This window comes from Mobula hypostoma, unplaced genomic scaffold, assembly GCF_963921235.1.
Source record: "Mobula hypostoma unplaced genomic scaffold, sMobHyp1.1 scaffold_36, whole genome shotgun sequence".
Classification (NCBI taxonomy): domain Eukaryota; kingdom Metazoa; phylum Chordata; class Chondrichthyes; order Myliobatiformes; family Myliobatidae; genus Mobula; species Mobula hypostoma.
The window spans coordinates 3787461-3803413 of NW_026948187.1; the positions used below are offsets into that span (position 1 = coordinate 3787461).

General features: G+C 44.8%; 1 protein-coding gene and 1 pseudogene across 1 annotated transcript in view; both read left to right on the forward strand.

Moving 5' to 3' along the window:
* LOC134341659 (gastrula zinc finger protein xLCGF3.1-like) overlaps positions 1 to 15953 on the forward strand; it is a 501443-nt gene that overhangs the window by 108575 nt on the left and 376915 nt on the right. The window lies entirely within an intron of this gene.
* On the forward strand, positions 11867 to 12787 carry LOC134341550 (probable G-protein coupled receptor 139; annotated as a pseudogene).

Genomic DNA, 15953 nt, shown 5'->3' on the forward strand with positions numbered 1-15953 from the left:
AATATGTCGGACCCGAAATACTATTCGAGATTTGGTGGCATTTTGTAACAGTGCAAGTGCTGAGTCTTATTTTTGGACCCTGCATGCACCCGTGCAGGAAGAAATATTAAGGGTATGAGATCCCATCTCCTCAGTATTGCTCTGCCTTCATAAAGACCAACCTCGCTATGTGGGCCTGGCGTATAAATGCATAATTGGAATGAAAATAATTCCGCAGCTACTAGTTACAAACAGAGTGTCAGTGATAATAATCGGCAGCTTTCCAATATTTTCTGAATTCATTGAGTGTACACTTAATTGTGTACCATTACTATCTAAATCTCTCTGTGCTGATTAGAGGCGGATAAGAAAAAATGCAAGGATAACTACGATGGATTCTTTTCTTCCTGGAAATGTTTTCTTATAATTAAACTCACCTTCCTTCTTGCTGTTTCAATCCAGCAATGTGCGGGAAAATGGAATTTGAACACGACGTTACTTGGGGTGTTTATCCTGATCTAATACCAGGTGGAGGAGAGAACGTTTATTGTGCTGGGAAATACTTCTGACATATCAGACTTTATTGTGAAATAGTCTTTGTGTATCCGCTCCGCTCTTTCTGTCATGAAATACATAGGGATATAACTTTTATAAATCGTGATAACTGCATGTATGATTAAATTCATTAAAGATTGCTCAAAATTCCGTTGCATTGGATCTGTAGTGTTTGTTTTGTGTTTATCGAAATATATGTTTTTACTTTTCGTTTTAAGATTTTGGAAACTGGACCCCATCCATCATGGTTACTGTCTGCATAACCCTTGGAATTGTATTCATCATTGAGTTATTAATACTGGTGACGATAGCAAGGAGACGGTCAGCAATCAGTGGTGAGGGCCAATCTTTACATCGACGTTTTATTGTGACGTTTTCAGTTTTTTGGGGTTTTCCCAAAACATGATTTTTGTGCAAACATGACTAAACTTAAATATGTTTTCATAGCTCTTGTTCCGAATTTATTTGCCTTCCGTGGGACATTTGTAATGGTGGTTTTCACTGGCCTTTATTGATCGTAGATTTATGATAAATTTTCATTATGTAGTAATGGAAATTGGTTAAATCTGATTTGTTAAGTGGCTACCTTACTGTTTATCTCACTGTAATACATCCATGCTCTGAACACCTGGACGTATAAATTTCAAGAATCTGCTCTGTATCCTCGAATATTCTGAGGATATTATTGATGATGGCATCCGCATCGATCTAATCATAACATTAAACTTGTCATCGATTCAAATGTGATGTGTATTCACTGTGAAACAATAATCGGAAATATGCTCATTATTCTGTACCTTTCCTTTCATCTTTCTGATGCCAAATTTATTCGGTTGATAGGCCAGAGGCATCATCCACACATCGGTCGATTCAACGATCACGTTCACTGACTCTTCACCTTGACTAAGATCATTTGAATGAATTTTAGTTTAATCATAATATGCGTGTACAAATTCGTTTATGCGGATGTTCATCCCCACTCTCTCTTTATTAGGTGCACTAATGAGCGGCTATGGATCACCTGTTGACTTTTACCAAGCAGTTTATGAGGAGATTGAGAATATTCCACCATTCAAGAAATTTACTGAGATGCAAGGTTCAGGTGTGTATTATGACATGGAATCCGCTATGTACAAATTGATACCGTCTCAATTCATCCAATATTGGTAACAAAATCAAGCAATAATAAAAAAAAACAAACACACACACACACACACGGCTGTATAGGAACTTCAGAAATGAAATTGTAACAACAAAAAAAACAATAGTAGGATGTCATACAATAAACACAAGAGATTCTTCGGATGCTGAAAATCTAGAGCAAAGCACACAATGTTCTACTGGAACTCAGCAGATGGTGGAGAATTAACTGTCAACGTTTCGAACCAAAACACTTTATTAGCTCTGTAAAGGAGTTACAGAAGCCAAAATAAGGAGATGGAGCATGGGGAAGGAGTACAGGTTGGCAGGTGATAGGCGAGACCGGATGAGGGGAAAGGAAACCTTATAGCACGTGAGAAATTAAGTCAGAAGCTTCGGGGACATAAGTAGATGATGAAAAGCCATATACATTGCTCGATGGCACAATAGATATGAATTGTGACGGGTGCTGAGAACCAGGTATCAGCTGTCTGAGTGTGGAGTGTGGTGTGGTATGATATGACTCACGATCAACGTACGGATCTTCAATGGATAATAGAAATCTGAAGCATACTCTGCCAGCATCTGCTGATATAGTTTCCAATGCTTCAGAGTATTAGAGGCATTCCCTTTCTTCTTTCCTGAAGTAACCAGCACTTTTCTCAGCAATTCCGAATTCTGAACTTTTCCCTGTTCGCCAGTGGAATGCAGAACGGAGAACATTGAACATCGAGCAATATGGCACAGTACGGTTCCTGATGCTCACGATGTTGTGCCGACCTGTTAACTTACACGGGATCAATTTTGCTGTCCCATCCTACACATTCCTTAGTTGCTTTTACATAAAGCAATGGAGCACATGTGGCCACATAAAAGTTTCTTAAATGACCCTAATATATCTATCTCCAACACCAGCGCGAAAGGGCGTTCCACGCTTTCACCCCTTTCCATCCAGCAAAATTACCGCTGACAACACTGCATTCTTTCTTCGAACCAGGTTAAAGGTAGCTCCCTCATATTAGCCATTTCCGATCTGGGGAAAGCCTCTAAGGAGGAACGGTCCAGCTCGAACAATCTATAATTATAAATTGTTGCCCCTAGTTCGGGCATCATTCTGTTCAATCTCTTCTACATCATCTCTGAGGATTCATACCTTTCTAAAAGTGAGCTGACCAGAAATGAGCGTAATATTCTGTGTGGTTTAAGCAGGCAAATTATGTCGCAGACTATGCTCGCTAATACTTTACCCACCAGGAACTATGGCTCAATCTACCAAACTTTCCAAGGACATACCTACTCACATTCTTGTATGAAGACATTTAACTAGGAACTTGAACTATTTTTCCCTGTAAAAATGTTCTGCTAATTGGATGACGACTTTAGTCACTTCAGCATATTTTATTTTTGCTTAATATATCGACTGAACTGTAACCGGTAACATTAACTGTCCCCACTTAAAGGAACGCCGAGATAAGCACCTTTGCATTGTATTACTTTATCAATCTATATGTCTTTCTATGTACATATTTCCACATTCCCCTCCAGCAGGCTTGCTGTAGTCACCTTCATCTGTCAATAAAGCGTTAACAAGAGCAATACACACACGAGTTAGCAATAAAATCGATTCCATGAACACAGACCGATTGTTTCATTAGCAATTCAAGGCGCAACACGCATCTTCCTTTTCACTTTCTATTGAACGGTATTCAACGATTATGCCATTTAAGGTAAAGATGATACAGTCATTGACGCGATGATTGAATGATGTGTTCATTACAAAAACAAGAAAAAATACCAAACAAATACCTTGATTATCTCTTTCATTGAATTTTAGTTACTGGATCCATTCCTTCCATTAATGAAGCCGAATATTACACCAACGACTATCTATATAGTGCATGTCATGATCCACAAGACCCTGAAGGATTGTTTTCCAATATCCATGGTCAGTACACTTATTTTCGTTTTGCTCTACTTTGTTTCAATCTGTCTGTAATCACAACCCGGCAAAGAAAATTGTCCTACTATGTGCGTATTGATGTGATTGAACAATCTCGTGGTTTTGTGAGGATCTTGCGTTACAAGAAGAGTGTTACTGAAGTCTGTAGTCAGCATTCAATTTAATAAATCATTGATTTCCCCCTTTTAAATCACTTTGAATTATAGTCCTTTAAATATGAAATAAATGAGCATTTTTGGAGTATGAGAAAATAGTTCATCATCCCAAGTAATTTGCTGTACGGCAGCAATCGTCGGAAATAGTGTTTTATATATGATCGCTCCATGATCTGGTTCCTGACGATCGCAATGATGTTGTGAGCGACATAATTTATTGCTTAGACTGTGTGAACGTGACGGACAGTGGTTGTGTTGATATTCTGTTACCCTGTATTGCCGATATTGTTCAGAACAAACAAGACGAGTTCTTTCCTTTCTTCTAGACTATCCACAGTAACCAGAAATATATATTCATTGATTGCCTTGTATTTTCTGATGTATTTTTGTGTCTGTTTAACACTCTGTTTCCAAAAATACATCAGGTTTCCGTCAGAGGCCTATGAGAAGCTCTGTTTGTATGCGAGCAGAACATGATTTCCAAGTGTAAATGAACTATCTGACATTGCACACTCCACATGTTCTTTTAATATACTATTTTTTAAAGTCGAAACGGAATGGTTGTGTAAGCCAGAAATATTGCAGACAATCTGTCGCCAACAATGGCTGTTTCAAAGAAATTGTTCGTTTTGACTCGACATTGAATATTGTCCCAAAAGTTACTTTGTTCGGTGAAACTGTGTTTTTCTATTCAATTTGATGCTATTCATTTTCGCTGGAACAGAGGCCCAGTCGTAGATTCGCTTGCATCCGGCTTTCCATGTTTTCTCTTCGACTGACAGCAATGACGAAATGACCGACAGCACATCAGGATTTCCAAATCACTTGCAGCTCGAATCGTCGAAAGTTCATTCCTATACTTCACATCAGTCCGTTGAAGACCAAAAAAAACTAAATATGCCCTCTTTTGCTTGCACTTTCTATATGTTATTGTCTGTAAAGTACGCGGTTGTAGAATTGTTCAATATATATACACAATAAAGGGTGCGGTGCTCAAATATTAGCGACAGACTATGGAACTAATATAATAAATGCGGGAAGAATTCCATATGATTGTTTTGAATTAAATTGTACATTTATATTGAGGTAGCATAATTTGGCGATGCTTGTAATCCATTTTAAAGTGATTGCTACTTTCAGTGCGATTACTTTGCTACTTAAAATCTCGACACCTTAATATATTCACGAAAACAATATTCCAATCGGTGTTGGCATTTAATTGCAATCCCTTTTATACAACAAGAAATAACTTCGATTTATCTGTCAGCCCAAATTTATAAACAAGTGCACAACTTCTTCTACTACTGACAGTATTGATTTTGCATCAAATAAAATATATTACACCTGATAACATGTCATTTCCTCCTATCCAGAAAGATGAATATGCAGATTTTCTATTCCCTCTAACGGACGTATTGATAAAAACAGAGAAACACGGAAATCTACGGCACATTATAGGGTCTTTGGCCCGGAGTGTTGTATCGATCATATAAACTGCTGTAGAAACTGCTGAGAACTTTCCTGCCGCATGGTTCTCCATTTTCCAAGCTTCATCTACTCATCTCTCTTAAAAGAACCTATTTAATCAGCATCTTCCACCTTTGCCGGCAGTGCATTCTGCTCACCCGACGCTCTCTGTGTGGAAAAACATACCCCTGACATTTCTCATGTATCTTCTTCTAAGCACCTTAAAACTATGTGAACTCTTGGTAGCCACTTCAGCCCTGGAGGAAAATTGGCCTCTGGCTATTCACACGATCAATTCCTCTCACCATCTTTTACACCTCTATCAGGTCACCTCTCCTTCTCCGTCGCTCCAAGGAGAAGAGGCTGAGTTCACGCAACCTGTTCTCATAAGGCATGCTCCCCAATCCAAGCAACATACTTGTAAATTTCCTCTGCACTCTCTCCACAGTATCCACATCTTTCCTGCAGTGAGGTGATCAGAACTGAACGTAGTACTCCAAGTGGGGTCCAACTGTCGTCGTCTCTTGCTGCAACATTACACCACGGCTCTTGAATTCACTCAATACCACGGTTGATGAAGGCCATCACGCTGTCCGCCCTCTTAACAACACTGACAACCTGCACAGCAGCTTTGCCTGTCCGATGGGCACGGAGTCCAAGCTCCCGTCTATCCGCAACACTGCCAAGACTCTTATGATTATTAATAAGTTTGCTTCACATTTATCTGAGTTGAACTCCAGCTTCCACTTCCCAGCTCAATTCTGCATCCTATCAATGCCCTGCTGTAATCTCTGACAACCCACTGATGGGGTGAAGGGGTAAATAGGGGTATAGACGAAGAACAATGATTAATTAATGATCAGTCACCTTGTGGTGGCTCAGTTTACTGTTTTGGACAGTCAGAAAGAAGCTTCACGCTGCAACCGGTGACGTACTAGTCATTGTAACCGGTGACGTACTAGTCATTGTAACCGGTGACGTACTAGTCATTGTAACCAGTGACGTACTAGTCATTGTAACCGGTGACGTACTAGTCATTGTAACCGGTGACGTACTAGTCATTGCTCTCTAAAGACAGGCAAAGGCTCAGATAAGGAACTATCCGATCTTGCAGAAGCAGCTCACGGTACAGCTAAATATGGGAAGTATAGTGTAGGGGCTAGAATGTTCTGGAGAAAAGGGGAAGGGTCCGAATGAGGAACTGATGGGCTAGCTTTGGCTTAAAATAATTATAACTAACTGACCAATGATTATTTTACATCTAATTGTATCATAGCATGTGATTGAAATGATTCTAATATTAAATAAACTTGTAATCGTAAAATTTCCTGCTACCTGATCAATGTTATAAATTGTGGAGAACTGTGTCATTCGGGGGCAGTGTCTGGACTGGCTCTTTTGGGAGATCCCCATAGCATGCTATAAGTAAAGAATAAAGGTTTGAAAAATAATTACGTGTTTTAGTGTTTTTGTAGTACATTTGTCTTTGCATCGGTCGGTCCAGCAAGGGGTCCAAGACGAGGGTCTCGTGAGACGGTGTCAGCGGTCGACTCGGTGGCGGTGACGTGAGACAGATGGGCCCAAAAGTTAGGATTTCCCTTGACCTCTCTCATTAACTGCCCACCTTGACTATCCCATCGTCTGGCGGGTAATTATCGAACGGACTCCTTTAGAAACCTGAGTTGAGGTTCGTCCGAGTACCACAGGTTAAAAGAGGGATTAGAGTCCCGAACGTATAAGGTAAGGTAAGGTAAGGGGTTAGAGTCCCCGAAGAAGTATTGAGAATATTAAAGCTGCCGGTGGTAACAAACTGGGCAGCGGATCATTGGTAGTGATCTATTACATTTTTTCTTTGAGTAAGTTACAGCAAATTGGTCAGCGGGTTAGTGGCAGTAACCTATTACATTCTGGAGCTGGTAACCATTCTAATTGCTGCGGGGGGTCGGGGCGTGTAGCGCAGTAAGTTGACCAGAAGAGGGCAGAGCGGACGTTTGGTCAAACACGGGGGAAGTGGCTCTCCTCTGCAATCTATCCGGATGCTGTAAATACGTTTTGGGGAAGATTGTGACAATTTGCCTGTCTCAGCACGCAGCCTTAGACCGGTTGTTAAGAGGGGAAATCCCCCACGCGAAGGTCAGGACCCTGAAGTGGGGGTGACAAAAGGAGGCGGCTGACCACTCGATTAGGAAGCATGGGGAAACATTACATAAGTCTGTAAATAACACACCATTGTTTAAACTTTGTAAAGATGACCCAGAGAGAGAGAATGATTACCGAAGGTTATCGGCATACTTAAATAAGAAATTGGGGAGTGAAATTTGGCCTCTGGGTGGGACATGGGATTTGAATAAATGTCTAAAGGTAGAAGAAGCAATTTGGAAGCGTAGTACCGGACAAAAACGGAAGGTTTTAATGCCCAATTGGGGTAAAACTACCGAAGATTTAAATAACAGATCTAAGCAAAGTAGCTGGCAGCGTAACGCACGTCGCAGAGGGATTAGTGTATGTGATAGTGAACGAAATTCGAAGCCGTGGGAGATATTAAAAGGATCGTGTGAGGATCACGATAAGAATAAGGAAGAACAGGATAGGAAAAAAAAGAGATCGGTGGGCTAACGATAGAGGAAAGAATGATGATGAAACAGGCAAAAGTAAAACTGAGGTATCTATTGACCTGTCTGGAGGGCCCATGCTCTTTAATGATAATAAGACTGAGGAGGAGGAGGAGATATTGCATATCTCCGTTGCCCGTGTTCGACCCCGGGCCACAGCGCTGCCACCCCCTCCCCCCACCCCCGTACGTTACCGCCGCCCAACCTCCGGTGCCCCCGTCTAATATGCCTTCCCATACAACCTCTTCAAGCCCAGTGGCCTCTCGAACCAGGAGACAACTTCGGCGAAGGGGGAATAATAGGCGCCAGCCTGGGAGGCGACGAAACCTTTTGGTGGGGGACGGGCCCCTGGTAGACCCCGAGACCGATACTGATTACGACTCAGGTGCTGACAATGAAAATCCAGAATGGGTCTCTGAACCCAGAGGGAGAGGAATCCCGGGGTAATTTCCCAACAGAACCCGAGAAATAGAAGGAAGCTATAGGGGACCATGCCAATTGGGAGTCCTTTTCAACCGCAACCCTGCCCGCAGAACAGGTGGATAAGATTTTTTAAAAGCCTCTGAGGAAAGCTTTACAGCGTCCCGTAGACATCGCTAAGGTCCCCGAGTGCCGCCCAAAGGCGGGAGAAGACGGTTGCGATTTTTGGGAAAGCCTCTGCTCCCTCTATGCAACCTGCGCTAGAGATGCCGCCTATAATGCCGGCAATACTTCGCCCCAGTTTATTTCGATGATATTGCAGTGCCTCCCCGAGGATGTGTCCAGGGCTATTAGAACTGATATGGACTGGCCCGATAGGAATAAGCAGGCCATGAAAAGCGCAGTTGAGCATTTTTGGAGTCATGCAGGGATTCCAAGCCAACCAGAGTAAAGCATGAAATTGTGCAGCCTATACATCCGGTGGTCCCTACGATTTTAAACAACATTCCACCGGATTCCCAAGCTTTCACTATAGTAGATCTGCAGCATGCGGTTTTTGCAATACCCCTTGCTCCTGAGTCACAGAACCTTTTTGTATCTACCTTTCAAGGTCAGCAGTACCCTTGGACTAGGTAACCCCAAGCACTTGTGCACTCCCCCACCATATTCTCGCAGATATTGCACAGGCAGCTTAGAGATTTACAATTTCCCGGGGGCTCTACGGTAATACAGTACGTAGATGACCTCCTACTGGCAACCCCTTCAGAAATCTCAAACGTGCAGGACACCAATACGCTTCTGAATGCTCTACATTCATGGGGATACTTGATCCCGCGCCGAAAAGTAAAGAGAGCCCAACGGCAAGTGAGATTTCTGGGAATCCTCTTGAGTGCAACCGAAAGGCAGCTCACCCCAGAAAGGGTGACCCCAATCCTTGCGACTCCCCCCCCCCCCCCCCCACCATCTACGCCGAAAGCCATGCGTGCTTTCATTGGGCTGGTAAACTTTTGCAGACAGTGGATTCCCAGTGTTGCTCTGTATACAAAACACTTGAGTCCTCTGGCTTCCAGTGCACTTAAGGGGCCCTTAGAGCTAACTGAGCAACAGAACGAAGCCTTTGAGGGATTGAAGAAATCCCTCTCGAGAGCCCCTGCTCTCGGCCGTCTGCTCTAAAACCGTCCATTCCAGCTTTTCGTGAATGTTTAAGATGGCTGCGCTACTGCTGTGCTCACTTAGACTCATGGGGGTAGACGCAGGCCTGTTGCCTATTATTCCATTAAGTTGGACCCCGTAGCGAAGGGATTACCCCACTGTTCGCAGATGCTCCCGGTCGTTTACTCCCTAGATACGGCTGCTTCCAACATCACTCTCCAACAGCCGGTTACAGTGTACTCGTCCCACACCGTTGTAGCGCTGCTGACCACCCACCAAACCCAACATCTGACTCAGGCCAGGCTAACCCGATATGAAATAGCATTTCTTAATAACCCACTCCTCAGCTTTGCATATGGTCATACCATGAACCCTGTTACATTTTTAGAGACGGCGCCTGCGGAGTTGACTGAGCCTCCTCATGACTGCCTGCTATGGAACCATTTCCTCACCTCCTCCGGGACCCCCATCCAGAATGTCATGTATGTAAGGAACATTCTTCAGGCCATACTCCTCCCCGAAATATTAGCCATTATTAAATGTTCGGCTCACTAAAAGACGAATCTGCAGTGACTAAAGGAAATAACAGGCCGATTTGGCTGCCAAGCCGGCTGCGTAAGAAGAGTCTTCCATAGTTTTAGCTGCAGAACGACTGGCCTTCACCCTGACTAAAACACCACGAAAGCTGTGCACTGCAGACAGGGCTACAGTTCAAAGACTCCAGGGGGACGCCCCTGATTCAGAAAAACAACTTTGCAAGACACACGGTTGTGCGCATTCGGTGTCCACGGGCCTCTGGCATACCCCAGTTGTCCAGGTCTGTATTCCTGATGCATTGCTGCCTATGTTGCTCGATTGCTTGCATACGGACACCCACCTTGGCAAGGGGGGAATGAGTAATATTTTGCTCCGGACATGATGACACCCCAGGCTGGAGGAAGCTGCTGCAGCAACAATACAAGCCTGTTTGATTTGCCAAAAGACAAACGCGGGAAAGGGAGTAAAGTGTGCCCCAGGGGAAACCCCCTTGCCAAGTGGTCCTTTTGAATGTATTCCGCTTGATTTTATCGAACTACTGCGCGTACAATGTTAGAAGTATTTTTTTAGTGATTGTGGATGTGTTCAGTTGATGGATTGAAGCCTTTCCGACCGCCAATAATAAAGCTTCTACGGTGGTAAGGTTGTTGCTTACAGAGATTGTACAGAGATTCGGATTGCCCAGACAAATAATTTTGGATAATGGCCCCCACTTTGTAGGAAATATAAATAAAGAACTATGTGAGGTGCTGAGTATCGAACCGCAGTTTCATTGTGCTGACCACCCGAAGGCTGCAGGAATAGTGGAACGGGCCAACGGCACCCTGATAAACAAGCTGTCTAGTTAATGTCACTCTTTACTCTGCGTGGAATTGGCTGTTTTTTTTTTACCACATCTGTGCGTCCGCCCGATTGGCTGCGAGAGCTGGGCATCATTCTGCAGCTTCTGAGCTGTTGTACAAACACGGCCCTTTACGCATTCTCACAGACCAAGTTCAGGGAGCAGCTAACAAATGTGGTAAAATCTCCGTTTGCCATCATTGTTGCGAGGAAGTCCTGAGTCAGTGGCCTCACACACCCGGACCTAGCCACCTTTCCGTACATTGCAGGCACCTTCTTTCCGACTGAGTCGGCGCAATCCTTGTTCCACTCACAAATCCCAAGCAGCAGTTACACACAGAGGTCCCTCACACAGCCTCAGTGCGTTTCCTTCATTCGCCGGCTTGTCTTCCCATTTCTGCTCTGTCAGAGCATCCAACAATTTTAAAGTGCATTGTGCTCTACAGTTCCACCCTGCGGTCCTGTTGCCCGCCCGCGTACATCGGTTCAGCTACAAGAATATGATCCTGAGTCTGTGTTCCCGAGCCCATCCGTTCATCCCTACAATGAGGACTGAATTGGTGCTGCTTCCTGCACCCACGCTGAGCTCGTCAATTTCATCTACGACGCCGACAGCTTTCCCCACCGCCTTCACATATACTTGATGCAATAACAGGGCTTTAGTCTGCTGCTCTCTCTGCAATGCTGGCGACCTGGGTAACAATCAGGGGCGGGAACCTGCTCTTCAACTAAACGGGGGGCGGGGGGTTAGGGGTGGTGGGGCAGGGGGGCGGGGAGAATTGGTGACAAGGACTCTTATTTCACGACAGCTGAAATTCTGCCGAGTTAATAGATCATGCATCATTCAGCCGCTTATCTCATAACACGTACGAAATTCCCCAATCATCAGCCATCGTTGTCTGTTGATCGAGCAGATTGCACTGTTGCAGTAATTTATATTCCACTGTCTTGTATAATCATTTCTAATATTGTTACAGAGAAGAAAATGGTCTACAGTATATGTTGCTTTAAGAGAACCCTCCAGGATGTGTTTAACCCGATAGTTTCCTATGTTCGCAGTGAACACGGTGACCATATTCATCCTGTCTCGGGGAAAGTGCGGTCTCTCCAGAGTTGACACTTGTTACCTGTTTGCCATGGCAGTAGCGGATCTTCTGGTTCTTATCCTGGACCTGATACTAAGCAAGATTCCACTTTTGCACAATTTCCTCAACTCAATGCCCAAGTTATGCAATATCCATGCTGCTCTGGTTTACACTGTCACCGACTGTTCGGTCTGGTTTACCGTCTCGTTCACCATTGATCGGTTTATCGCCGTTTGTTGCCAGAAGCTGAAGACAAAATATTGCACCGTGAATACTGCGGCCGTGGTTTTAGGAACAGTGACTGTGATTAGATGTTTGAAGAATATCTACAAGTTTTCGGCTCTCACGGTACTATACATGGAGAGTTGATCCATTCATTTGTTGGGAGGCACCGTCTTTTTCGAGCACATATGTGTCGTTTCCAATTGACCTATTTTATTTCTTTCTGACCCTGTCCTCCCGTTTGTGTTGGTTCTGCTGACGAACGGCCTCACCGGCAGGCACGTCCTAGTCTCCAGCAGAGCCCGCAGGAGACTCAGGGTTCCCGGAAACGGACAGACTGCCAGAGATCCGGAGATGGAGAAACGCAAGAAATCCCTCGTTTTATTGTTGATCGTCTCGGGCAATTTCATCCTGCTGTGGGCACCTTTCACTGTGCACTCTGCGTGGAGTCGTGTGTCTTTTGTTACCATATTTGAGCATCCGCCCGATTGGCTGCGACAGCTTGGCATCATTCTGCAGCTTCTCAGCTCTTCTACGAACACGGCTCCTTACGCGGTTACACAGACCAAGTTCAGGGACCAGCTAATAAATGTGGTAAAATCTCCTCTGCACTCATTGTTGCGAGAAAGTCTTGAGTTAGCGGCCTCACCCACCCATACCTAACCAAATTTCCGTACATTGCAGGCACCTTCTGTCCGACTGGGCCGGCGCAATCCTTGTTCCACTCATAACTCCCAAACAGCAATTACACACAGAGGTCCCTCACACAGCCTCAGTGCGTTTCCTTCATTCCCCAGCTTGTCTTCCCAATTCTGCTCCATCAGAGCATCCTACAATTTTAAAGTGCATTGTGCTCTACATTTCCAACGTGCGGTCCTATTGCCCGTCCAACTACGTGACCATGGCCCTCAGTCTGTTCATCTGTTCTACTCCTACAATGACGACTAAATTGGTGCTGCTTCCCGCACCGCACTGAGCTCGTCAATTTCATCTACGACGCCTTCGGATATACCAACGCCTTCGGATATACTTGGTCCCATTGCAACACCTGCCTCGACTGTATACCTCTGTTTCCCAACTCGGTAGACAGATTATCTACCGCCATCGTTTGCAAAGCTACTGATCTGCTGGGCAATGTTTGCAGTACCTCCTGCATCATCAACACGTGTGATAGCTTATTACATTCTCACATTTCCTTGCATGAGTAATTCATCTTAGGGCATTGCGGTGGGGAGCTGAAGGGAGGGCAGGGTCCGATATTTTACAGTAAACAGAAATTCCGTTCTACCATGATCGGCGATGACATCATCATTATCTGCTCTATTTCCATCAAGTGTATCATTACCCCATCCCAATAATAAAGGAGATTGGGTCTCCTTGTCCTCAGGTAACACAACACGAACCTCCGTATGCAAGATATATATCGTAACCTCCGTCACATCCGAAGCTACTCTGGCGCCATGCACTCCCACATCTCCGGTTTCGCAGATCGTTCTCTGTGCGATTCTATTGATTTCTTGTCGCTGCCCACATGTCTCCCGTATCCCTGCTACCTTGTTTAACACCACATCTGTCTCTCCATTGACACTAACACTCTGAGCCGTCCTTTCAGGCGAGGAGATACTTTCGTCTGCGAAACCCTCGGTACACTTTTTTAAACTCGTGCTGCCAGTCCGGCCTCTTCTCTCTTAGCAGGACCCGACGTAGACTGAGGGACGGCTTCATCGGGCACATTTGCTCAATCCGCCTCCCCACTCCGGACTTGCAGGTGTCCGTCTATTTCAGCCACACTTCAGATCCCGGCGCTGGCATGTCGGCCCGTAGCTTAGTATTCTGCCACGAGCAGTCCAACTCAGCTTGAAGGACTAACACCTCATAATGCCTCTGGTATTCTTCAACCACATGACACGCAAATCCATTTCTCTTACCGCCGGGAAATAATATCGACTACTTTGTCACCACTCTCCCCTTTCTTGTTCAGCAATCTTTTTCGCTTCTCACTTCATTCTCGGACACGACGCCCTCATGACCTGTGTATCACCATCCTCTTGTGTCCTAGCTCTTCCCTTTATTCCATGCTGCACTGGACTATCATATTCCTCTTCCTCAGCTCTTTCGTTTTCCACCCGTCAACTCCCGGCTTGATTTATGATTCCCTTTCATTCCCCCTTCCCGAACACCCGCCTTCCCAATCAGCTGAACTCACGTTTCTCCCTCCAGCCTCTGCCCCTCCCCTTCACCGGACCTTTCCCTTCCTCCTTGGCTTCTGTCCATATCTTTTCCAAACCTAATGGAGTGTCTCGGCCAGAAATGTCGACATCCCATTTCCTCCTATCCATGCTGTTTGACATGCTGAATTCCCCCTCTAATTTGTTCGTTTTCGTCATGAATTCCATCTTCTGCAGAATCGTCTTTGTCTGTCCCATTCAACGGCCAATTAACTCAGTTCCCAGAATCATTATGGAATGTGCGTCTATCATTGACAAGATGTCAAATACTGCAGATTCTCTTTGCAGCCACAAATTACCACAATCTTGAGTAATCGATGTTTTTGTCCTAATATTGGGGACCGCCCTGTCTGCAAATGAGATGAAGTTATTCTAGATTGTTCATATCGAATCATCTTGGCGTCAGAGCATTCCTAGAGTAGATATGTCAGCTTGGGAAAGAGAATGGGAATAAAATCGTCCTGGGGTCTGGTGTTCCAGGCGACCGTGAGGACAGATCTAAAGAGCTAGACGAAGTGGTTACTACCCTAGCGTCCGGTCTCACCAATGGGGTGGAACACTCACAGTCCAGGTACTGGTGTATTCACTTAGCCCCCAGTGGTTTGCATGTGAAATATTGCCGCACCTGCAGGGCTGTTTCGGCCCCTGGAGAGCCACGTGGGAATTAGTACCGTGGCAGAGGTGAAACTTTTACTGACTTCCTTGCTAAAACTTCATTTTGCGTTCTGTGTTGTCGAATCCGAACGATCCCTGTAGCATTTTCGTTTTTATGTTTTATCCGACACGAAGGTGTTTCCAGTGAGCTGAATCCTTTGGGTCGTCTCTTTTGTTGGGGACAGAGTGGACCCGATATGGTTGACCCTTGACCTCAGAAACTATCTCGCTGTAGCATTGTGCATTATTGTTCAACTTTAGCTGTTACAACTTATTCTGCACTGCTGTTGTTTTACTGCAATGCACTGTATGAAGATTTATTCTCTTTGAATACTATGCATGACAAGCATTTTAATGAGCCAGTTCATTACCCGATTGTACATCTCACAATAATAAACCAAATCCAATTACAATCCGCCCGCGGCGAGTCACGGATCACACTTGAAACAGGGTGACCACTCCAGGGATTCGGCCTCAAACGGACGACCCACAATGAGTTTTCTTGTCTACAGCACATCCCTTTCTCTTGCCGCCGGTAAACAATCTCGTTGATTTTCTCACAGCTCTCCCGTTGCTTTCCCCTCAGTCAGGTGAGATTCGAGAGTGTTCTTGCCACCCACTCCCTCATTACTTGCCCACCAGCATCGAAACTCTTTATTTGATTCCGTGGATATATGTCTTTTCAGATTCCTCTTCCTCAGCTCCACCTCTTCCAGCGATCAGCTCCCTGTTTCATTTATGACTCACTTTCATCCCGTGTCCCCAGTCGCCTGCTTTCCCACTCCGCTGGACTTTCCGATCACTTTCAAGCTTATATTCCTTCCCTTCACTGTCCCTGTAGGCGTTTGCAGTGAGTTGTCTCCTTTACGGTCTATTTCTGCAGCGAGATAGGGAGGATAAGAATGAAACCACCTCACAATGAATCGTTTTGTGGTATTGTGGCTTTT